The 27,293-nt window shown below is 34.5% G+C and overlaps 1 pseudogene; it reads left to right on the forward strand.

The window, feature by feature from the left end:
* Positions 1-7,023: 7,023 nt before the first annotated feature.
* LOC116631300 lies at positions 7,024-7,501 on the forward strand (annotated as a pseudogene).
* The last annotated feature ends 19,792 nt before the right edge of the window (positions 7,502-27,293 follow it).

The following is a 27,293-nucleotide window of genomic DNA, read 5'->3' on the forward strand; positions in this document are numbered from 1 at the left end:
CCACACCTGAGCAACCAAGAAGGCCCTCACACCTTTAGCTCCTGCTAAAGGGTGGGAATATCAAAAATAGTCTCTAGCCCCAGGTACAGAAACCCCACTCTGGCTTCACCGCTCATCACAATAAAAGGACCAAACTACCCCAACCTTTGCTCCCTTCTTCCACATCCCTGCTTGAGTTCTTCCCTTGCTGGGACCCCTTGCTGGTTGTGAGCACTAAATATACTTTGTTCATAGTCATTGAACTTTGTGTTGTGACATCTGTCTCAGCGTCCGAGTACATTCCTGTCTGAGCAATCATTTCTGCCTCTAGGCGAACTGATGAAACAGTTGCTTCTGTTAGAGTAGGCAGTTAGTTAGGCTTTCACAGGATGCCTGGAGACCAGCAAAGAGGGAGTCAAGGCCTGTTATCAGGAAAGTCAGCATCTACCCTGGCAGCCTGCCACAAACAAGGCCACAAGAAGCCAGATCAAATCAGACAGGTCTGAGACAAAGAAGGTCTGAGGCCCTGACCAAGTAAGGAAGAAAAAGTGTGAAACCAGCACCCAAAGAAACCCCCACCTCAAATAATAAATGTCCCACCCATTAGGTAACAACTGTTAATAAAAGATAGAGACTCAAACCTCAGGTACAACTCTCCCTTGAGCTGTCCTGCTCTCACAGCTCCCGGGTGTATTCTCTCCTTAACAAACTCTTCACTTGCACTGCTCGACCACTGTCCAGTCTTGCCTTGAATTCTTTTCTTGAGATGAGACTAAGAGCCTCTGGCGCTGACCTGAGGATGGCTGGACAGAGGCCTCAGGGATGGAGGTCCCCCCATTCCTCCCAGCAACACTTGTAACACAAAAGGGGCGGTGGTTTCCCTCACCCCTGGATCCTGCTTTCAGACGACAGGGTGGTAGCCGTGGGGCAAACTGATACATGACACATCCAAGACCCATTTGTGAAGCATTCTCTTCCCGTGTTTACTGGCTGAATGCTGATAGCACAGGTGTGAGGATGTGCTGAAAACAGAGCTTCTGTTCGCCTGGTTCTCTAAAATATGGTATTGAGCACAGGCCACTTCCTGCCTCTGCCACCAGTCCTTGGACTCTATAAACGTAAGCCTCTAAGATTTTGAAGTTTATCTATTACAACAGCTAGTATTATGTTAAATAATACAGACTGTCCCCAACTGATGATCATTCAACTTACGATTTTTTGACTTTATGATGGTGCGAATCTGATGCACATTCAGTAGAAACCATACTTCGAATTTTGAATATTGATCTTTTCCCTGGCTCCTCATAGGTGGTAACATCCTCTCTCCGGATGCTGGGTAGGGATAGCAGCCACAGACCCGGTCGGCCACGTGATCGCCGGGGTGAACAACGGATATGCTCACAACCATCCTATGTTTCAGGGTCAGTACAGTATTCAATAAATTACATGCGATATTCAACACTTTGTTATAAAATAGGCTTTCTGTTAGATGATTTTGCCCAACTGTAGGCTAATGTGAGCATCTAAGCATGTTTAAGGTAGGCTAAGGTAAGTTATGATGTATGGTAAGTTAGGGGTATTAAATGTATTTTTGACTTATGGTATTTTCTCCTTACATGTCATCCTACCTTAAGTCAAGGAAGATCTGTATACTGTTTATACTGTGTAGTGAAATGAATTATAATAAATGTTATCTAGGACAATTATTTTGCATCTACACTTCACTGGGAACTTTCCTACAGTAACAACAGAACCCAGAGTCCCCAGCTCAAGAAAAGACTTGCAAATAAGCAATATCAAATCAGCTTAAGTTATTTTAACTATTTGAAATGATATTTTTAGCACAAAACTATTTATGGATTATAGTCAAATTTATTTTTACTTGAATAATTTAAATCTTTAAAGTCATTAGATGGATACATTAATTAATTTTGAATATTTAAACCTATATTGAGAATACCAAGTATCTTAAGCCTGCCATCACAAATCATAGTTATGATGATCCCCCCTTCCCCCCCCCCCGGTCATTGTATTGATGGAAAAGTATAGAAAGAGTGACAGTTGACAAGGAGATTGAGATCTTTCAAGAAGCAAACATTAATAACCATCTGTTCCTTTGGGATTAATTATTTTTCTATAAATATTAATGGATTTAACACAAAGTATTCTTTATCAAAACACATGCATATAATAGGAAGAATGATAGTAAATATAGGAAGAATAATAATAGGAAAAATAGTAACCGGGAGAGAATAATCTGTTTTACTATATCTTGTTTCACTTTGAGTTTAAATGTAAACAACAAAGATAATTAAATTAATAATGTCTGAAAGCATACTTGAACAGAATTTTGTTTTGCTTTGTTTTCTGTTTAAAAAATATATCCTGATGACTTCACTAGGAACTAAGCTCAAGTGGGTTAGAGATCTATTCTAACTTTTGTTTCCTGTTCCGTAACTTTGGGATTATTTCCTGAAATGAGAGTGAACAAGTCATAAAAAGTTGATACGGAATGCTTACTTGCTTATTCTCATATCACTAATTGTAATAGAACCTCATTTTTAAAAAAAGGAAATTTGGAAAAATTTCAAATCAAGGGAGAAGATTGTAGTGGTGAAGTTTGAACTGACCACAAAATGTCAGAGTTTGTGTTTGACTTGCCAAAAACTTGCTCTTATATCTTACAAATTGTACTTTTAATTCCTGTGTTCCTTTTCTTCCTAAAGAACCTCTTCCAATTCTAAAGTTCTGTGATCCCTCAAATAATCTTTATTAACAGAAATGAATGAATAAATGTAGAAAGGTTTTCCTGTTTTTCTAGGGTTCACTTTCAGCTCTTTCTCTCTTTAATATTCCTCAAGAATTGTGAAATGAAGAATAATGTTAAATGACTGTTGCAAAGATGATAGTATACACAAGGAAACTGAAATTTTAAGAAATCATTTAAAAAGAAACTAGATTCAGGTTTTAAAGGTAAGCACTTAAGATTCTTAAAACTGTAAGTAATATTGTGTATGACTATGAAATCTGAGCATTATTTTAGCACATCTTTTGTGCTCCAAGACTTCAATGTACAATGATAGCTCCTGGTAATAAATTCTGGAATAAATATAATTCTGGATACTTATATTTTTATCTTACCAAAGTCAACAAAAGTGGGAGAAATATTCTATAGCAAGGCATTTCCTAATGTTTTCCAAAACTCCCCTACTCAAAAATGAAACACTGACAGAGGAATTTGAAAATAAAAAGGTTTTTTTTTAAATTAAAATATAAGAATTGGGGCGCCTGGGTGGCTCAGTCGTTAAGCGTCTGCCTTCGGCTCAGGTCATGATCCCGGGGTCCTGGGATCGAGCCCCGCATCGGGCTCCCTGCTCCGCCGGGAAGCCTGCTTCTCCCTCTCCCACTCCCCCTCCTTGTGTTTCCTCTCTCACTGTGTCTCTCTCTGTCAAATAAATAAAATCTTAAAAAATAAATAAAATAAAATAAAATATAAGAATTTATCTAAGCCAAAAAAATATGATAAACAAAGTTATTCTGACCCATTCTCAGTCCAAACCTATTTCTAATCCAAAAGACTGCTTATTTTTTCAAGGTTAGCATAAATATGCATGAAATATGCAAAAGACCTTGGTATTTCACAGATTTTGACCTTTTTGAGTTTGCCTCATGAATTTATTCCCACATCTTGCCATTTAAGTTCATTTTCTCTTATCTTGAGTCCACGTTTACTGGCCATTTAAATTAGTTACCAACACCTCTCCATCAGAGGGTATTTATGTCTTTTTCTATAACTGACTGTAACTTCTTTTCCCCTTCTAGAATAAATTGTTAGTGATTCTCTGAGGATGCTTTTCTGTCTGAAACATAAAGAAAACAAGGTGCTAATGCTCAAGCCCCAGAACACAGAACAGCCTTTCCTGAGCTCCAATATGATCCTGAAGTTGTGGTTGTCATTTTGTTTTGTTTTGTTTTGTTTTTTTGCTTTGGCTGTTTGTTTGTTGGTTTTACCAAACCCTTTAGTTTTGGGGGGGGAAAAAAATCTGTTTAGTTTTGGCCCTGTCACTTATCATTCTATGAAGTCAGGGAGTTAAAGGTTTTGAGAATTTCACAAAGCCTTTCCTTATGCCAGCATAACACATGAAATAATCACAGTGTAAGGTGCAATAGAACTCTGCTACAAAATGTAAGTAGCTATTATTGTTAGTCACATTATTATTCAGTGATGGTCTCATTAGAATTATTCCTCAATGAACAAGTTACATCACTAGGATTAATAACAAGAAAACTAAAAGACAGTAACATTGTAGTTCTGGGATGGGCTTGGAGCAGAAAACTGAAAAATGTTTTAAGATTACTTCACTTGGACAGTATCATTTAAGTAGTAGATTTCTTGAATGACCGAGGACTTTTTGGTAGTTTGTAAGGAAGAACACCAGATGAAGGTGGTAAAATACACACTATATAAGTTATTCACCATGTTATATTATTTTTCAGGCATTTAAAAATCCTGGAAAATGTAACCTTTTTCCTTTATTTTGAAATATCAGAAAAAACTTCTGCAGGGGAGAATTGCATGAGATAACCCTTGCTTTGTTCTAACACCATTGCTTTCAAATTCCATATTAATCATTATTAATATATTCCTGCATGCTATTTTTCTGTATTCTCAGTACAACATATTTTTAGTCAGTCATGAACTATGTTATTAAATTTAAGATATTTAAGGGTCGCCTGTGTGGCTCAGTCAGCAAAGCATCTGCCTTCAGTTCAGATCATGATCCCAGGGTCCTGGGATGGAGTCCCACATTAGGCTGTCTGCTCAGCGGGGAGCCTGCTTCTCCCTCTGCCTGCAGCTACCTCCGCTTGTGCTCTCTCTGACAAATAAATAAATAAAATCTTTGAAAAAAAATTACGATATTTAAGAATAAAACAGTATGTGTGTGTTTTCGGTCTATCGGTCTATGTGTATATATCAATGCATGCACATCCCATGTGTTATGATCAGACTGATAGCAGGAGATGATAATAAATTAATATTGAATTACTTCATTCATCCAACAAATTTTAATTTAGCTCTATATTATACCAGTTACTAGGTTCATTCATTCATTCATACTAGAGTTCGTAACAGTGAATTAGGTATTAGAGTCCTTGCTATCTGAAGCTTAAAATCTAGTTTGGAAGGTGGTTGTGAAAGAAAAACTGCACCAATACAAATAAAATTACAAACTTAATATATTTTAAACTCCATGAAGAAAAAGTAACTAACAGTTTGGTCAAAATAGATCTGGTTTATTCCTCTTTTGTGTGTGTGTGTGTGTGTGTGTATGAAAGAGGAACTCTTCATTTTAAAAATGTCTTGGTTTGAATGAAGATGTATAATAGTTGCTGTAATTAATGTTGAAACATCCTTTTATTACTGCGATAAGTCTTAATCATTATATATTTTTGTTGATACAGCATTATCTTCTGCTTGCTAGTACGTTTTTTAGAATTTTTACATAAATGATATGATTGCCCGGAATGTTTCTTTGTGCAGTTTTTAATAAGGTATTAGCAGTGTTGTGCTTGCTTTCTCTATACCTTTTCATATCCTTTTGATTATTTGGATTTTAAACTTGACAATATTTAGCTATAAAATTATTTGGGGGGTGCTCTTTAATAATATTACCTATTTGTTTTCTATGGAAATACCTCTTAGAGTTTCTTTGATGGGGTAATATTTGATAAATTATAGTTTCCTTGAGAGTTATCAATTTCATTCAGATTTTCAAAAATATTTAAGTAAAGGTATAAAACTAATATCCTAAGAGTTTTACATTTTCCTCGTATGGTTATTTTAATTCTTCCATTTCATGAAAATTTTGTGTTTTTCAATTTTTTCTAAATTAGGCTAGCTGGTAATTTGCATATAGTTATTATTTCTGAGTTTTTTGTTTTCTACTCATAAAATATATATTTTATACTTATATATATTTTTCTATATTATGTGGGGATTTTTTCTGAGCACCACTGTGTAATCTGATTGTTGCTTTTAAATATGTAGAAATTTGAAGGTGTCATGAATCAAGTCATTGACTTCCCCTCTACAAAGCAACAACTGCTTACTTCACTCTTTAGAAGTTTTCTTTTCCAGCTGATATTGAAAGTGTAACAAGACTTCACTTTGATAAATTTAGGTAGCAAGAAAATCCATAATGTAATTCAGCAGCAGTGTTCAATATATAGGAAATAGTATTTCCAAACAAGACACCAAAAGTAAAACTTGCTTTGGAAATGTTAAGTCACATTTAAGCCTAAAAGATATGGTAAAATGTGATCCACTGTATCATGATTTTCTATTTAAATTTTAGTTACGCTTATTCCTCCACAGTCTTTCATAATCTATGGAATTAACCAGGACAGTAAAATGGAAGTCAATTTTGATGATCCATTCTTCTTAGTCATCAATACTCATTCTGTCATTATGAACTTCCACTTTTCTTCTCTCATTAAATTTGGAGTAAATACACATGCCTTTGCCTCAAATGTCATTACCTTCGTATAAGTCACCATAATTTCTGGCCTGAGTAGTTGCAGTAGACCCTTAGTTTGTATCCCTGAATTCACATTTGTACTTCTCAAAACATTCTGGGACAATAGCCAGTATAATCTTTATAAATATAAATCTGATAATACCACTCCAAATTAAAACATCTCAATGGTAAAACTCATAGAAGATCGCATAGGAAAAAACCTAGAAGACCTTGGGTATTACTAAGACATTTTAGACACAATACAAAAGGCATGATTTATGACAGACATAACTAACAAACTGGGCTTCTTTAAAATTTAAAACTTCTGTAAGAGACAATGTCAAGAGAATGAGAGGAAAAGCCACGGAGTAGGAAAAAAATATTAACAAAATATATATCCGATAAAGACTGTTACTCAAAATATACAAAGAATTCTTAAAATTCCACAATAAGAAAACAAACAACCTGATTTGAAAGTAGGTCAAAGTTTGTCCTTGCAGACACAGCCTCCCGGTGCCACCCAGCCATGGTCAACCCCACCATATTCTTCAATATCACAGTGGACTGCTAGCCCTTGGGCCACATCTCCTTCCAACTGTTTGCAGACCGAGTTCCAGAGACAGCAGAGAACTTCCATGCTCTGAGAATTGGGGAGAAAGGATTTGGTTATAAAAGTTCTGCTTTCATAGGATTATTCCAGGACTCATGTGCCAGAGTGCTGACACTATGATGGCACCAGTGGCAAGTCCATCTATGGGGAGAAATTTGATGATGAGAATTTCATCCTGAAGCACACAGGTCCTGGCATCTTGTCCATGGCAAATGTTGGACCCAACAGAAATTGTTCCCAGTTTTCATCTGTACTGACAAGACTGAATGGTTGGATGGCAAGCATGTGGTCTTTGGCAAGGTGAGAGAGGGCAGGAATATTGTGGAAGCCATGGAGCGCTTTGGGTCCAGGAATGGCAAGGCCAAGCAAGAAGTTCACCATTGGACAAATCTAATAAATTTGACTTGTGTTTTACCTTAACTACCAGACCACTCCTGTAGCTCAGGAGAGCACCCCTCACCCCTATCTGCTCAAAATATCTTATAATCTTTGTGTTTTTTTGCAGTTCTGTGGGTTCCATATTTTCCTTACTCCCCTCCAAGCCTAGCTGGATTGCAGAGTTAAGTTTATGATTATGAAATAAAAACTAAACAACAACAACAAAAAAAGGAGGCCAAAGTCCTTAACAGACACTGCATAAAAGAAGATACACAGATGCCAAATAAGCATATGAGAAGATGTCCCACCTTATGTTACATCAGGAAAATGCAAATTAAAATAACCATGATATACCACCACACACCTATTAGAATAACCAAAATCTGGAAAACTGACACCACCAAACACTAGACCAAAGGTGAGGAAGTGGAACAACAGAAACTCTCATTCATGGCTGGTGGAAATGCAAATGGTAGAGCCACTCTGGGAGACAGTTTGAAGTTTGATGGTTTCTTATAAGACTAAACATGTTCTTACCATATAATGCAGCAATCACATTCCATGGTATTTACCCAAAGGAGTTGAAAACTGATGTCCACCAAAAAAGCCTGCGCACAGATGTTTATAACAGCTTCATTCATAACTACCCAAAATTGGAAGCAATTAAGATGTCCTTTGGTAAGTGAATGGATAAATAAACTGTGGTACATCCAGACAATGGAATATGATTCAGGACTATAAAGAAATGATTTATCAAGCCATGAAGAGATATGGAACTAACTTAAATGGGTATTACTAAGTCAAAGAAGCCACTCTAAAAAGGCTACCTACTGTATGATTTCAATTATAAGACATTCTGAAAAAGACAAAAGTGTGAAGATAGCAAAAGGTCACTGGATGCTAATGGTTGGGGATGGGGGTTAGAGAGTGAAATAGAGCACAGAGGATTTTTAAGGCAGTAAAAATTCTCTGTATGATACCCATAATGATCTATACATATTATTATACATTTGTCCAAACCCATAGAATGTACAACACCGAGAGTGAACAATAATGTAAACTGTAGACTCTGGGTGATTATGATGTGTCAGTGTAGGTTCTTCATTTGTAACAAATACACCACTGTGTTGAGGAATGTTAATTATTGGGGAAGCTGCATGTGTAAGCAAAGGGTATTTATGGGAAATCTTTGTACCTTCCTCTCAGTCTTGCTATAAATCTAAAACTGCTCTTCAAAACTGGTCAACAGTAAACAATCTCAATGGCTTTACATTCTCTTAGAGACAAATCTGAAATAATCAACATGAAATGCAAAGCCCTGTGATGAACAGAATTCCACCTGTGTATCTAATTTCATCTTATTCCACCTTTGGTCTCTCTTACTTTGGTCATTTTATCAAGTCTCACATATGCCAAACTCTTTTTCCGTCTGAAAATCCTGTGCACATGGTTCATTTTGCCTAGATATTCATACCTTTACCTCTTTCTCCTTTACCAGATGTCAGTCTTTGTGTAAATTTTTCTCAGAAAGGTACATTGTAAACATTGAATCTGTAGTTGAATCTCTTCTTTCATATAATTTATCACAAATTGTAATTCCATTATTTCATGATACATTTATGCCTCCACTATAGTATTAGTCCCAGTTGGCAAGAACTGTGTCTGTTTGTCCACCAATACATGTCTAGCATATTTAGCATGATGAGTAGCCCATAGTCACTCAAAAATATTGGTTTTGACTGACTGACTTTACTGTTAGTAAATTTCTTTTGCATCATTATTTTACCATGTCCTTATAGTAATCATAGCTGACAGGTTATTATTATTCATATGTTGCAGATAAGAAAGCAGAATATTAAAAAGCATTCTAAATCCTACAGTAATATAAATTCAGGAAGTAAAACATGTTTAAATTCCCATTCCTATTCACTTAATATTTGTTTATTTTTATTCTTGTGACAATATGTTAAATTGGGCCAATCCAGAAATCCATGATGCTCAATGGTTGAGTTATCCATAAAAATTATTATATTGAACAGTATGGAGAGTCCTCAAAAAATTAAAAATAGAAATATCATACTATCCAGTAATTCCATTACTGGGTATTTACCCAAAGCAAACAAGAACACTAATTTGAAAAAAATAATTGTACTCCTTTGTTTATGGCGGCATTATTTATACTAGACAAGCTATGGAAGCAACTTAAGTGTGCACTGATAGAAGAATGGATAAAAAAGTGGTGTATATGCACAATGAAATCTTACTCAACCATAAAAAAGAATGAGATCTTGCCATTTGTGACAATACTGCTGTCTACTTCATAACTATATTGATACAAATTTTTGAAAGTATACAAAAGATTTAAGTGTATATAGCTGTGCAAAGAAAATAAAAGTTAGGAAAATAGGATAATAATAGGGCATTTTTTAAGATAAATATCAAGTTAATATACAAAATGCATACTAAAAGTGATCTGAAGATTAAAACAGAATTCACATGAAATACAGAACTGGACTATGAGAGAAATGGCTCTCATGGGTCACCACAGGGAAGACCATATGCTAATTAATGAGTAACATCCTCAATAACAGTTCTACAGTGAAAATAATAATGAGTTTGATGGTGATGTGTACTTAACATCCCTCAATATAGGCTGATGGATAAAAGTAAAAATTAAGTTTCTGTGGAACAAAATGATATAGCCTCAGTGAACCCTCTGATACAGAGCCATCATTGGTATTTTAGTTCAATTACCTTATTTGAACAAACATAACATGGCAAGTTAAATGCAAACAAACTTATGGTGATCCCTCTAGCTATATTATCTCAAGCAATTATCTCTTTTTTCCTGAGAGAAAGTCTCAAGTATCAGATTTAAATAGTTATTTTTGCTTTCAAGTTAATGACTGTTTCCTATATATACTATAACAAGTGACATGAACAGCTAGGAATAAATAGATCAGAATTACCCTGAGGAGGTTCATATGACAAATAAAAGATTATCTCGGACTCACTCAACACATAGCTCCTTTTTGAGTTTTAAGATGTTGAAAGGGCCCTTCATTAGTGGTTTTCACTGTTGGATATAGCCTGCCATGTCTAACTTATTTCTGATAAACTACAATTCTAAAAGTGTATTTGATATACTAGTACTTTCATTTAACATTATCCTTATGTTGAGATGATCTTGTGGTTTTTAGATAAGAAAGTTTTATTGTACTCCAAGGTCAAAATTACAGTATTTAACCTAAAGCAATGTAGTCTCATTTTTTTTTCTGAATTCGCAAATTTTGTTACGAGAGCCCCACAATATATAACAGCAACTAAATTCATAGGCTTCATTTAAAGCCAGATACAGTTTTATTAAATGACTAACTTGAGAAAACCTGACTAGAGTAGAGAATTTAATACTTAATATTAGATGATATCATATGTTAACTGAAAAAGCTATAAATTAAATGACTCAGCAGCTTCATTATTCTCTGTATCAAGGGCTCAGAGGCTAATGATCTCATGTATCTAGAAGGAAACAGGCAGAGAAAGAAAGAACAGTTCTTTACAATGTTGTCACCCAGAAGCAATGTGATACTATCATTAAGTAGTTATTTATTGATGAGAAATGTTAAAAACTCTAGTCTAATTTATGTACATGGTCTCAAAGTCAGATTGATAAAAATTCTGGTTTTATGAATTACCTCCTAGAGTCAGATTGCTGAAACTTGAGGTGTTTTGGTTTGAATTTATCAAAACATCCCACAACTATTATAATACAGAGTGAAAGCTGTTTCTGATAAAAGTTATATATTTTTTAGAACTTGTGGCTAGAACTTGTCATGGTGCATTGAATTTTAAAGTGAATGTTATGTAAGCCTTTAATAAAGATGTGAATGAAAATCATTTAGGAACAAGGAAACTAAGCTAAAGTTAATTTTAGCTTTCCTCCATCATTTTAAATTGTTTCCTAGAATGAGAGCTATCAAACCAGAAAGGCTTTTCCAATGTCTTGTGTAAATGACAAATAGCAGTGTTTCCAAATGTGTTTGCAAACAATGACAAACAATAAAGACAACTTCCTGTAATCCTAAAACCAACAAAGAAGAAGAAGAAGGAGAAAAAAAAAAAAAACTATTTTCAGCCACATATGGGTAGAAATAGATGTTTTTCTGTCACAGAAGAAAAAATAAATGATTGACAATAGATTCAATTTATGAACATATGCATGGAAAATGTGTGATAACTCAGTAATTAAATTGTAGACAATAGCACATTCCCAAGTGTAAGGTAACGTATGTTATCAACAGCTTGGTGGAATCATCCAGCTTGACACAGCATCCAGAAGATGATAAAATTGGGAAGGATAAATTAATTTTTTTCCAGCTGCATACACAGAGGATAAGGAGCAAAATAAGGGAATTTTATTATTTAATAATTACTGATATTTTTCATTTTTAATTAAACAATTTAGTTACCTGTTCTTCTTTCTAGGAATTATAAATAAATTAAGAACATGATATCAAAATTTTCTTCCCTGGTTATCTATATTGGCAGAATACTTTCATGGCTGGAATATTAATTTGTTTCATTAGCCAAGATGACTCAAAGGAGGCTTCACAGTGGAGCTAAACTGGTTTTGACTATTGAGTCTACCATTTATTATCAGAGAAAACTGAAAGCAAGTTACTTAACTCTCTCCTGAACTCCATCTATGGTTTTCTTATCTTAATGTGGAGATATCATCAAAAACAGACAGGGTTATTCTGAAAATAAGATATCACATATAAAAAACCTTTGTTACATACTAGATACCCATTGTTAAATTCATCTTCTTCCATTTCTGTATACACAAATATTCCAATGATAAAATTATGCAATAAGATTTGTTATAAAAATAAGACTCATTTTTGTTTATTCTGTCTACTGTGAGCTAGCTTCTGTGTGTATTTACATTACTAGATCTCTGGTAAAATCAAACAAAACAAAAGAAACAAACAACAATAAAAAGAAAAACCTAAGAGATAGTTCTTATGTGGACATCATTCATGCAAGTGTTATCTACAGTTGTATTTTTTGGTCTTTTGGAGCCATTCCAGTTGATTTTTTCTTAATGGGCTTCTTTAGCTTGGAATCTTGGAAAAACTAGAATTAGTTCACAAAAATCTGAAACAGCGCATGGGTGACTTACATACAACTAGTATCAGTTCATTTTGAAACACAAATTTATTCTATTAATATTGTACTAGAGTTTCACATTTGACAGTGAATATAACCTCATCATTAGAAATTATATCCCTCCCCCCCCCACTGGGGGGGTGGAAATCGGAGGGGGAGATGAACCATTAGAGACTATGGACTCTGAGAAACAAACTGAGGGTTCTAGAGGGGAGAGGGGTGGGGGGATGGATTAGCCTGGTGATGGGTATTAAAGAGGGCGTGTACTGCATGGAGCACTGGGTGTTAATACACAAACAATGAATCATGGAACACTACATCAAAAACTAATGATGTAATGTATGGTGATTAACATAACATAATAAAAAAAAGATCAATGCAAAAAAAAATAAATTATATTTACTTGACACATGAATAGCTCCTGTCCTAGTATTTCCTTCTTAGCTTTCACACATATACTTAACCAGCTGATATTAATATTATTTTTTTTTTAGAAAGCTGGTGGTCTTTGATGTATACAAACTACAGAGAACTTCTGTATTAACAATTTCTCTTGTGCAAATATTTTGACATATAATTTTGCTTATCATATATTCCTTTAAACTTTATGTCTTTATTTTTAGAAAATGCCTTTTTTTTTCCATATTACTAAGTAAAGTCCACTTCTTATTAATTGGACACATCACACATATCTCTATTGACTATGAGTCCCTTTACCTATGCTGATTTTATCTGAGTCCCATTAATCTATGCTGACTTTATTTACCTCCTCTCTTTTTTGCCAACTCCAAACTCATCAGCAAACCCTATTACCATACCTTTGAATTATACACAGAATCTTCATTTTCACCCCTCCTCCATTAACACTTCCATTCAAATCACCATCAGCACTGTCTTATAATAGCCTCCTAATCACATCCCTTGCCACAACCCTTGCACTTCTGATGTCTATCCTCTGCACAATGGCCCAAGCCATCCTTTTAAAATGTAACTCACATTGTGTCACTTTTCTACATAAAATATTTCAGTGGCTTCTCTCTCTCTCTCTCTTTTTTTTTTTCCCTGAATAAAAGTCAAACTCTTTACCAGTTGCTGAAGTGAATGGGCCCAACTTTTGGACAAATTCTTTTGATTCTAATTCTCCCTGATTGATGAAATGAGGCAATGTATGCAGTTACATTTCTTTTGCTTTTTACAAAACCATAAAAAGAAAATCCAATGATATTAATGAAAGGTAACAAGGCAAATAAAATTAGTAGTTAATTCTAAAGCATATGCTCAATTCATCAGTATAAAGCAATAATACCAAAAATAAGTCATATCATGTCATTCTTCAAACTGCTAATTATTTTGAATATTAAAAAAATTATATCTTTTAAACTACAACTAACACTTCTGGGCTTCCTTTTCCTCTTTAAGGTATGGTAATTTCTGGATCATTTCTAAACCTCCTTTGTAGGCCACTGTTCTGTAACTCTGTGTATGTGGAATATTTCAGGTTAAGACTTATATTTACTAGAAATAAAAATAGCACAATTTTATGTTTTTAGTGACACCAGAGCAGAACAATTGAATAACAAAATAATTTTCACATTCCATTTTTACTCTCCATTTTACAAAAAACACAGGAGGGAGAGCCGAAAAATTGATCCCTAAGTATGAAAATAAACATAGATTTTAAATATAATCACCATGTGCTTCTAAAAATCAAGCTCTGAGTTTGGAGTTTATGTTGAGACTGCTCTGTTTTTCAACATGGATAAAACTCTTATCATTTCAGCATAGTGAGGTCTAATAACCCAAAATAAATACTGATGTTATTAGATGTGAAGAAATCATTGAATATAAATACATCTGAGATGCTCATGCAGAGAAGAAAAATAGAACATTAAAGAAAATATGCACATAAGAAAATATGTGCTATAAAGCAGTATTTTCCAAGTATTGCTGCTCTCTGTCCACTTCTAACTAGCATCATTTTTGCAACTCAAGTCCTTTTGTCACTCTATTGAAATACATCATGTCAAATAATTCACCTTTAAATGGGACTCATTAAATATTCATATTCTTGCACCAATGGAGAGGGTTTTTTTTTCTATCTGCATATAATTAAATCATATACTTAAGTAAAACTCCCTATGCCAGTAATCTGAATAGTTTTATTTTCTTTTCTTTAGTGTATATGGGGAGATAGGAGATTTGTAAAAGCAATGCTATTGCTTACAGAAAATATATCTCATTACTGATTCTCCCCTCAATGGCTTTAAATTCTTTCTGACATGCAAATCCCTGAGGTTAAAATCCTATTTAAAGTTCACATTTGAGTTTATAATGGTTCTGCTTCTGTGCTGATTTAGATTTAATCAGAATGTGAAATAAAAAGAACACATAACCTTTTACATCTAAAACAGATTATATAATATTTGTAATTAATAAGCATCACTACATGGATGAATGGCATTCTGCATGACAATTTTATAGCATCGTTAATATCAATGGTAAATGTCAAAGTACCCAAATGTCAAAGCATTTTCTTTACCTTAGAAATACTCTTCATATAACAAATGGTGTAGCACCTGTGCATTGATGATAAAGTCATCCTGGAATTTGAGAAAGACTTCACAAGCACATGATAAAGGAGTTAAATCATCACCCCCACTTACATGGGAACTCCCCAAATACTATGTTTCAAACAGTTGATTTTTTAGGTGAGCTAGTAATGTCAGTTTAGGGCCAATTAGAGTATTGCAATACTTAACTGTTTGCCAGTTAAATATAAGACTGGCCTAACAATTTGCTGAGCATGGATTCAAATCAAACTACTAGGCTATGATGGTTTTAGCTAATAGTTTTGTTGAATGAGTGATAAATTGGAAAAGAGAGATAACCACTCTATGTTTAGAACTTCATCATTGTACATTATTTCACATCATTTCAATAACTGAAACTTGATTACTCTAGTGTATGTCTCTTTGTCCATTCTCCAATGTTGGCCATTTCTGTCATTCTTCTCAAATATTCCTGCCAAAAGGAAACATTAGTGTTTTCCATGCCATTCACTCCTTAATCTCAAAAGTTGTTCTACCATTCCCAACCTAGCAATCTCTCCTTTGAGGATCTTTCATGGCATACCATCACATAGATCTTCATAGTCTTTCTTCAGTCCTCCCTCTCTTCCTTCATCTCTTTTGTTTGTCCTTCCAGAGTTTTTGAATTATCATTGAGTGTTAGTCACAGTGCCAGATACTAATAATAAAACTTTGAATGAGATACAGTTTCTGTTTTCAATATTATAGCCTTCACCTTGTTCTTTGCCATTGTTTTTGGAAGATTCTTATTCACATTAAATTGTTTTCTCAGGGCACCTGGGTGGCTCAGTCAGTTAAGTGTCTGATTTCTGCTGGGGTCATGATCTCAGGGTCCTGGGCTCCAGCCCCATGTCAACAGTCTCTGCACTCAGTGGGGAATCTGCTTCTCCCTCTCCGTCTCTCTCTGCCCCTCCCCTTGCTCATTCGTGCTCTCTCTATCTCATATAAATAAATTCTTTTAAAAAATTGTTTTCTCTAATCCTGGTTTCCAGCTCCTTTGATTACTTCACGTCTAATCACTTCTCTTGTCACTTCATTCCACTTTTTGTTTTTTTCCATGGCCATGATCCACATCATGGGGTTTAGAATCTCATTTTTTTGCTTAGTTCTTTCTTCAAAGTTCATCTTAGCTACTCCTTTTCCATAAAAGTTGTCGAATTTCAATTCTTAAACCCTATAGCATTTTCTATCTGTTTTATCAGAACATACATACTTATATGTATTAAACAACTTATCATTAAATGTCTACTTTGTACCAGGAAAAGATTTTACTTTCATTGTTGGATTATATGCTTACCATGAACTTATCATATGTAGATTCATCTAAATAGCCTTTGAATCTGCAGTTCTGCCTAGCAGAGCGTCTTGTTAGCTATTCAGTTATTTCTTGAAATAAATCTATCTTGTTTAAAGCAATGGTAATGGTGCTATTGATAGTATTGAGTAAGGGACAGGCAGGGCTATGTAGGGAGGAATCGATAGGGGTCTCTGGGATCAGTCTCACAGAAATCCCAAAAATGTGGAGGTGTCAGGAAACCAGGGGATAAGGGAACACACCAGATCACCCTGCCCTAGGTGTCTGAGGGAGAAATCTTATATATGACAGTCTCCTCTGGTCAACAGAAAATAAGCAGACCCTAAAAAAAAAGTAAGCCATTAAAGATGTTATCACTAGTCCTTAATCAATGGTGCTGCCAGTAGAGAAATCAAAAAGGTTGAAGTTCCCTGGTTAACTTTCTATAAAAGACCAACCCTAAAAGCCCTCAGTGGCAACGCTGTTGGGACCCCTCTCACTCCTGAGAGCTTTTTTCCCTGTATTCTTGCTTAATAAAACTCTTATCACTTTACTCACTCTCCTTTGCCCATGAGATTCATTCTTCGACTCCATGAGATAAGAACCTTGCTTTCTACTTCAGTATCATCCATTAAGTTTGTTAATATGCCTAGAATGGTCCAAATTATCCTAAAACAAGATTTTATCACTTGCATCAAGCAAAATAAAGTCCCATGGGAAAAAAAAAATCAATGCTATCTTCGTCATGTATACCTCAACTTGTATAATGAAATGGATATGAAATCTAATAACGTATTTATCATAGTTATTGACAGTTACCAAGAGAGGCAGCACGATAATGTTGGGAAGAAGAATATTTGACTTTTAAATTTCTGCTGTCAGATGTTTCAGATCAATGAATATTTGCTGTGACAGAGTTCTGAGACCCTGAATAACCTTTGTCCCTCACGTGAGTCTGTAGAACTTTCTAAGTCTGACAAAATTCCAGCAGATTTTTAATCTGGTCCTCTCTTCCTAAAACCCTCTGTGGTGGTGACTGTATCTTATCAACCCTGAAAATCACAAGCCTCCTTTCCTTTGTTCTTCAAAGTAGATATAATAAACTACTCACAAAGACAATAAATAAAGCATTTAAAAAGTTTATTTCTAAGGAAGGAAATAGCTACCATCGAAGTTCAGGAAATGGAAAATAAATACTCTTAAATTGCTACTTCAACTGGACACAGATTCTTAAAAATTTAACAACCAAACCAAAGAATTGTAATGTACTTCCCTTGTAAAAGTCATAGGAAAATAAGTTGCTGCAAAAAACAAAAAAACTATATATATATAGATAGATACATATATATCTATATATGTATCTATCTATCTATCTATCTATCTATCTATCTATCTATATATATCTAAGGTTTAAAAAAAAGCTTAGACAGTAGGCCTGATTCTAGGTCTTTTTCTATGGATTTAAAAAATATATGCAAGCTTTATTTTTCCATCTTTAAAATGATTACTGTTCACATGTTACAGGTTAATGTGGGCTCATTTTCTGCTTTCTACATTTACATTTCATTTTCTTATACAGTTAATCATTAAAGTATTTGTCCATGGCCATGCAACAGAAAGATTCTACATCTGCCATATTTTAAAGCACCTACATCGAGGTGTCTCCCAGTTCATGCTTTACTTTGAGCATGGACTGTCACAAGCAAAATTAAGCTAGCCTCCTCAAGTAGTCCCCAGTGGGCACAGGATCAAGACTGTGCTCTGTTCTCTGTCCGATTCCTTTGGCTGGAATTCCAGATACTGCTTTCCTTTATGGTGAAATCAGTAAGGGTTTGAGAAAACTCTGAAGTGATGCTGAATGGGGGAGAAAACAAAAGGCTGTATAAATATTCAACACGTTAGGTAGCCAACTAGAGAGGCTGAATATTTGTTCCCCAAGTAGATAAGGAAATAACTACATTAATAGGCTTTTGTCGACTAATTCCATAGTCTAGCATTGTTCATATGAGAAATTATAGTCTGGACTCCAAGCAACTGACTACTACTCACTACTCCTAAATAATAAAGAAATGTGAAGTGTTATAAGTTGGATAGTGTCTAGTCATAATGATGGATTTGTAAAGCTCCTAAAAACATAATAGTAATTGGATATTAGCAATATATAGAGCTTTTTAAAAAGTTAAAAACTTAAAGGTAGTTCTTTTCATTTTTAAGTTTCTTTGAAGACACTCTGCCAATGGGAGGGAGTATATGTAGATTTAAATCAACTGATTGCTATTAAAACAATCTGTACTAAGTGCACTTGAAGTTTCTGCTCAGTGATGAGAGATGGAAACAATGTGTCCCCACCTTTATAATAACAACAAAGCAGCTATAGAATCTGGAAGTTCATGAATATTTTTGAGCTCATGAGGGAGCTAAGGTTGCAGGACAGCTGATTAGTATGTAATCTAAATCACAGCTGATGACCTGAAGGGAGATAAATGATGTGAACCTTTGCTTACTTAGGGCAGAAACAGACCCAGACCAATAAGGAAAATTTGGCAAGAATGGCTAACAACTTGTTGGAAACTGCCAGGCTAGGGAAAGAGTGTGGTTGATCCTAGGGGCAGCAAATATAAAGGATGTTCGTACCATTTTGCAGGCTCTTTTTCTTAAATCACCCCTGGCAAGATTCCTGAGAAAGCTCCCTTCATGGTGATTGGGGAAAGGGAGCCACGGCTGCTATGGAAGAGAAACTAAATTATGTCCAAAACCTTCTTCATCTCCCTCTTGCTGAGAAACATTTTTCTACAAGTCTTTCTGTTCCCCCATATCTTGCAAGTAGAGGCACAAATAGCCTTTTGTCCTAGAGTATTTGTCCAATAATATCTGTATCGTGAACAGCTTTGGAAGATAGAGATACTATCTCCCTCAGGAACAGAAAGCAGATATGTTTGCTGTCAGTATAACAAAGATAAAGTTTCTAATGGGGCAAAGGTTAGGAAGGTTTGTTTGCAGCTCCTTATAAATGATGACAGCTTTCTAGGTTTCAAGTTCCTTACCTGTGACACCTCCCCCAGCAGTGTTGCCTCATAAGAGTTGGGAGGAGGGGAGCAGAGGAAATTACTGAGAACGGAAATTTCCTGCTGCTTGCTTTGTTATGAGCAGAAGTCTTTTGTCTTTGACCCAGGATTCCTGCATTTTCTGCCAGCATCCATGTAAGTAAGGGACTATAACTTCTTAGCTTTATGTCAGGTACAATTTTAGATCTTTTAGTTTTTGACACATCCATAGGGAACAAAATCCTTAAGCTCTGGAGTAACAGAAACCTACTTTGTTCCCCTTAGGAGTCTGGTAAAAACACACTGCAACTGAAACAAATGAGACTTTTAGCCCTGAAGGAGGATCAGGAATACATGGTGGGCCCAGAACTTTAGCTCAGGAATATTCAGGACTGCTGAGAAGGTCTCACCCTTAATACCTGGGATCATAGGGCCTGCCTAAGTCTGAGGCTTCATCCTAACGACAGAGAATCACTACCCCTTCCAAACTAACAAGCACCAAATTACAAGGTAACAGCTCAGTATTGCTGTGAGAATTGCAAGAGCAGGGACAAAGCTCCCTGATGCATTGAACAAAGCAAGGACTTAGCTGAAGATGGAGATGATTGAAAAAAATTCCCTGGCAAATGTACCCATACCCTAAATTCATGGTAAACAGAGGAACTTAAAATCTGTGTTGTATTGAGGATAACCATTGCAGCAATAAATCCAAAACCTAGCCACATTTCTTACTAGATTAACTATAGGCCCTCACACTAAATGCACTGATGGAGGAATGATGTGCCCCCTTTTAAGAATAAAACCTATTTACCTTAGTCTCTTCTTTCCTACCTAAGATGTCCAGCTTTAAAGAAAAAAAGTCAAAACATACTAAAAGGCAAGAAAGCCCACTTTCAAGAGACAAAACGAATCAGCACAATGACTCATATGTGAAAAAGATTTTGGAACTAAACAGGGAATTTTAAGTAACTATGATTAATGTGTTAAAGGCTCAAATAGAAAATATGGGCAGCATGAAATATCAGATGCATAATTTTGGCATAGAGATGAAAACTATAAGAATGAACCTAACAGAAATGCTAAAAAACAAAAAGCACAGTAACAGAAGTTAAAAAAAAAAAAAAGTCTTCAATGGCTCCTTAGTTGGCTTGACCCAGCCTATGAAAGAGTCAGTCAAATTTAAGAAAGGTCAGTAGATACTTACCAGATTTAAACAGAATAAGGGAAAAAGGTAAAACAACAACAACAACAAACAACAACCTAATAGGTGTGGAACAATATCAAACATCTATGTAGTTGAGTTCCCAGAAGGATGAAAGACAGAATGAGGCAGAAATATTTGTTATAATAGTTAAGAATTTGCCAAAATTAGTGACAGAGAATTCTCACAAATAAAATAAGCTTAAGAACATTTAGAGAGATCATCATCAACAACAAAATATACCTATTTATATCATATTCTATTTGCTTTAACAAAAGACTAACAAAATCTTGAAGACACGGGGGGAAAATATATTGCAAATAGGCCAACAAAAATAATAACAAGTAGATATCTCATCAAAAAGCATGCAAGCCACAAAACCATGGCATGATGTCTTCAAAACACTGAAAGGAGGGGAAAAAAACTGATCAACCCAGAATATCCAGCAAAAATAGCTCTTAAAAATGAAGGAGAAATCAAGACTGTCGTGGACCAAAAAATCTGAGAAAATTCACTGGTAACAAGTTCCACTACAAGGATGTTTACAGAAAGTTTTCCATGAAAAGGCAGTATGAAATTGGGACAGCATCTTGGACCAACATGAAATAATGAAGAGCCCTGGAAATAAAATAAAGATAAAAACTTGTTTTATTAATTTTAATCACTCTTAAAGATAAGTGACTATCTAAAGCAAAATCATGACCAATTTATTGCAAGTCTGCAGCAATAAAAAAGTAAAAATTTATGGAAGTAAAAATTCATGACAAAACTGGCATAATACTTAGGAATATAGTGTTGTAAGGTCTTTATATCAAGGGGTATAATATTATTTTAAGATAGACTCTGATTAAATGAATGATAGACCTAAATCCTAGGTCTATCATTAAAAACATTTCTTAAATGAGTATACATAGTAAGTGTATAGTAGAGAGAAATTTGAATCATAAAAAATGCTCAAACTATGAAACTATGAAAAGAAAATGTACAAAGAACAGATGAACAAGTAAAAACAATTACCAAGATGGGTAGAATTCAATACAATCATATCAACATGCACATCACATTACAGTAGTATAAACACACCAATTAAACAGAGATTGCCAGATTTTATAAAAATGTGGGGGAAAAAGCAAGATCCAATTATATACTATCTAAAAGAAATCTGACTTAAATGTAAAGATAGGTCAAAATAAAAGGATGGAATGAGATACTTAGAGTAGTAAAAATCACAGAGACAAAAAGTAGAATGGTAGTTGCCAGAGCCTGGGAAAAGGGGGATGGGGAGGCATTGTTTAATGGGTATAGAGTTTCAGTTTTACAAGATGAAAAGAATTATGGAGGTATATGGGGGTGATGGTTGTGCAACATTATGAATGTGCTTAATATCACTGAATTGTTCACTTAAAAATTTACCATCTTCACTATATGTATACACACACACACACACACACACACACACTATACTATACTATATATGTATATCTACCACAATAAAAAAATCAAAACATACCATACCAGCATTAAGCGAAAGAAAGCAATTTACCATCTTCACTATATGTATACACACGCATACACATATTATACTATACTATATATATGTTTACCACAATAAAAAAGTCAAAACATACCAGCTTAACCGAAAGAAAGCTGAGGTATCTACATTAATATCAGGAAAAAAGTAGACTTTCGAATAATGAAAATTATCAAGGATAAAAACGAGCATTAAATAACAACATAGGGGTCAAGTCTCTAGGGAGACATAACAGTTCTAAATAACCATGTGCCTGAACTTTAAAATATATGAAGCAAAAACTGTTAGAACTGGAAAGTAAAATACCCAAAACTCAGTGTTAGCTAGAGCCCTCAACACTGTTCTTTCAGTAACTGCCTGAATAAGAAGACAGAAAATGAGTGTATACAAAGAAGACCTAAGCAACACTATCAAACAATATAATCTAATTGATATATTCAGAAGACTTCACCCAGCAATATCGTTATTATCAAGAACATATTGAACACAATTCTTTATGGACACATAAAGAATACACCAAGATAGACCATGTTCTAAAAAATGTTGAAGAGTAAAAAATCATAGGATATTTTCTGAAAATACTAGAATTAAACTATAAATCTATAGCAGATATCTGAAAAATCCTAAAATATTTGTGAATTTAACAACACACTCCCAAATAACCTTTGGTACAAAATACAAGTGTCAAGGGAAATTTAAAATAAGAAAAACAACAACATTTTGAGCTAAACGAAAATAAAAAACACATAGTATCTACATTGGTAGGATGCAGCTTTATCAGTGCTTACGTGTAAATTTATAGCACAAGTGCTAAGATCAAAATGATAATGATTTCAAATTAGTGATCAACTTGTAAGAAAATGGAAAAAACAAATTTAGCAGAAAGCAAAGGTGGTTCAAGATTTGAAAATCATTTTTGTAATCATTTTAACAGACTAAAGAAGAAAACTATCATCTCAAAAATATAAAAATAATTTGACAAAACTGAATATGCATTCATGATAAAAACTGTGCAAATTTGGAATAGAGGAGAGTCTACATTTAACATAATAGTTAATGGTAAAAAGATAGAATGCTTTCTCAATGAAATAGGAAACAAGATAATAATGCCCTCCCTCATCCATCACATAGATTCAATATCACACTGGAATTCCTAGTCAATGCAATAAGGCAAGATAAAAGGCATACAGATTGGACATGGAAAAAATAAATCTGTCTCTATTAACAGAAAGCATGACTCTCAGAAAAGCCCAATATTTAGGTTAACGTAATCATATCATGACCCTAGTGAACATGGAGATTTGAAGTATCACTGCTTTCCAAGAATTGTCACAGTACTGATATCTCATCTTTATTGGGAATTTGGATAACGACAATAATCTGCTTTCTGTTTCTGAAAAGCAAGTATTATATATGAACTGTGAAAGGCACAATCTTCAGAATCTGAGGTGAGGAATGGAGTGAAACAAGGAGAGTCTCATAAAACCTAATAATAAGGAAAAATCTTTTCAGGAGCTTTGATTTATCCCTTAGTAATCCCAACCGCAAAATTAGGAACATTAAAGACTGTTTCCTCAAGTCCAGGTCAGGCTCTCATAAACTGAATATTTTCAGTTATTAGGAACTTGCCTGATAAAGTGCTTTGAGTTGTGCTTTGAGGTGTTTTGCAGTGCTTTGATATAAGATATAATGAGCAAAATGGCTGTACGTTGTCAGCAATTGAAAGCTGTTATATAAGGGTGATTTTCCTTACACATCCATTTAAAAGGCATATTTGCTGGAGGACTTTAAAAATAGATTCATGTCTCTTTTGTCTGCTCAGATTTGATACTATTACAACCAGGAGAAGCAGATATATCCTTTAGAAAACACATGGCAAAATACTACTAAATCTTTAGATTTGAGATATTACAAGTAATAATAGTCAATACATAAGGCATCTTAAAGGATTCGTTTTTATTTGTGATAGATTTAATTCAGAAGCATAGATACAGAACCAAGAATATATTAATCTTCATTTAGTCATTGTCTTTTGGTTAGCCTACTTTTGTTTACATCTATAACTCAAAACATGCTCATACACACATTCTACCTTAAATGTACCCAAGATAAAACACAAGTACTGAGTGTTTCTGACTTATTCCACTGAAAGTGCCCTTCAACCTCATCTTCCATGCCTGTCGTCCTCTAGCCATGCTGGCTGCCTCACAGCCTTCACTCATAACCTTTCTCATATCTTTACCTTGCTAGGTCTCAACTAAAAAGTCATTTCCTCAAAGAGACATCTTCTGACCTGATTTAAATTATGTAACTCCCTCTTGCAGTTATTCCTTCTTACCATAATTGGCCGTTAAATATTCATCACTCTATTAAGCACCAGTATTCCTCTCTAGATTGAGAGTTCCATTCTGATAAAATAATTGTGTGTGTGGTTAATCATTTTGTGTGTATGGTCTAGCAGAATTTCTGACACAAAGAAGATGCCAACCTCAACACCTGCTTCTTACCTAATCTTCCTTATTTTAGGAAAGAGAAACAGGCCAAAAGATGTGCCTCCTCCCTTTCTTTCTCACCTCTTTGCCAGACTATTGGCAATTCCTGAAAGCTCTACCTTCAAATACGTACCACCTTAAAATATGCACTGTAAATTATTCATCTGAGTACTTTTCACTTCCTTTTCCACCAGCACGCTAATCCAACCCTTTTATCATCACTGCCTGGGTTACTGCAATAACCCTCTAAATAGACAATCTGCTCTCTGCTGGCTCCCAGGCTCTAGAAACTGTTTCCAGGAACAAGAATGAATCTCTAAAAATAAAAATATGGTCATGTTTCTCCTTTCCTCAAATCTCTCCAGTATCCTCCCATCACACTGAGAACAAACCCAATGCCTACCCAAAGGTTAATAAAGCTTTTAGTGATCTGCTTTCTAATCTTGTTCATCCCTTACAATTCTTACTTTTGCACTCCCACTCCCAACATGCTGTGCTAGGCACTATGACTCATGTGCTCATCAGGGCTTTACTTCAATGTAACATCATCAGACAAGTCTTGCTTCTCCATCCTTTATAAGGAGTTCCACAATAATTTTTTTCCAGCTTATTGAGATATTATTGACATATAAAATATGTAACTTTAAGGTGTACAATAGGATGATTTGATTTTCCACAATCATTTTCTACCTGCAGACTGCTTTTTCTTTTTACTTTATGCAACTTCATACTCTATGTCATTTAAGTATTTATTGTTTTGTTTGTGTCTCTTTTAACTAGAATATAAGCTTTTAAGAGTATAGATTTTGATGTTTTGTTTTGTTTGAATTCATGTAGAATTTCCAAGCAACCATTAGGTTCTTAGTAAATTCTGTTGAATGAATAAATAAATGTTCAACAAATAGTCCTTTAAAATATGATTGAATAAATGAATGAAATAATATATGGATGATTAAATTAAAACTGACAAATTGAGGTTGTACAAGGAGTCATTCTCTTTGGCAGGTAATAAGCTGTACCCAGGGAAGAGCAAACTTTCAGGTTGAATGTTCCAGTGTATTAAATATGCATCTATGCCTCAAGTTTTATTCATATGTCCATAATATTTGTTATACTAGTCCATATGCTTTTTAATGATATCACTTATCTGCTTGATTAAAAAAGATCCTGAATTTTTATAGGCTATCATATCCTAATATTTTTTGCCCAGTGTTCAAAATTTTCCACAATCTAAATGTAACCTTTCATATCTCTTTTGAATCATCCAAAATGTTAAAAATCATGCTGACACCAAGCACACATCTTACTTTCTAATACCATTTTCCAGTAAAAGAAAACTGGAGCTCTTTTTGAAATGACTGATAGGGCATGGACAAGGACTATATAAGATGATCCTAGAGTATCTTGTCAGATCAGAAAGCAAGAATGTATTTGATAAAAAATCACCAAAATAAAAGAATATTTCAAAGGGGGCACAGAAACCACTAAAAGACTTTCAAATAACCAAAACTGGAACAATTTTTACAACAAAACAAATTAAGTAGAATTAGATTGTAACCCAAAGTATAAAATAAATATCCTTGAGTCCATACTGACAGAAATAAATGATTCAATAAATAAATCAATGGGGGGAAAAAAGAGACAAATCTCCTGTGCAGAATTCTAAAATATTTATATATTTCCTCTGCCCTCAAGGTGGTAGAGCATAACTCTCTACTCCTTAAGGGTAGGCTATGCATAGGGAATTCTTTTCAAAGAATACAGAATCAAAAGTGGGGGAAAGGAGTTCCTTTACAGTGGAGAAATCTGACAAACACTACCTCAACCAGGTGATCAAGGTCAACATCAACAGAGATAAGTCATGTTATAAGCATGTACCCTTAATATGACATAATGACAATGACACTTTACCTCTGTGGTCTTCTTCCCCCAAACCCATACCCCAGTCTAATGGGAGAAACATAAGACAGAGAGAAACTGTCTATAAAATATCTGACCAGTACTCCTCAAAACTGTCATGGTCATCAAAAAGAAGGAAAGTCTGAGAAAGGGCCATGGTACAAAGTAGTCATGATGACTAATTGTAATGTAGTGTCCTAGATGAGACTCTGGAACAGAAAAGATGTTAGGTAAAACTAAAGAAATATAAATAAAATATGAACTTCAGTTAATAAGAATGTATCAATTTGTTCCTTAGTTGTGACAAATGTACCATGCTAATAATGTAATATATTAGTAACAGAAGAAAGCAGGTGTGGGTATAATGGATCTGTACTATATTTGTGACTTTTCTGTAAATCAAGAAGAAAAATAATGATTTAAAAAAATTATTCCGAGCCTATAGCTGGTACCTGATAAAATGTCAGAAAGAATTTGGGACTAGACAGGGACCCAGAGTCCATAATTTTATCTATAAACTTCCCCAGCTACCTGGAAATGTTTAATAAACCATTTCTAAGCATTTCTATTTAATGTAGACACTTATTTTG

This window comes from Phoca vitulina, unplaced genomic scaffold (assembly GCF_004348235.1).
Source record: "Phoca vitulina isolate PV1807 unplaced genomic scaffold, GSC_HSeal_1.0 scaffold5, whole genome shotgun sequence".
NCBI classification, from domain to species: Eukaryota; Metazoa; Chordata; class Mammalia; order Carnivora; family Phocidae; genus Phoca; species Phoca vitulina.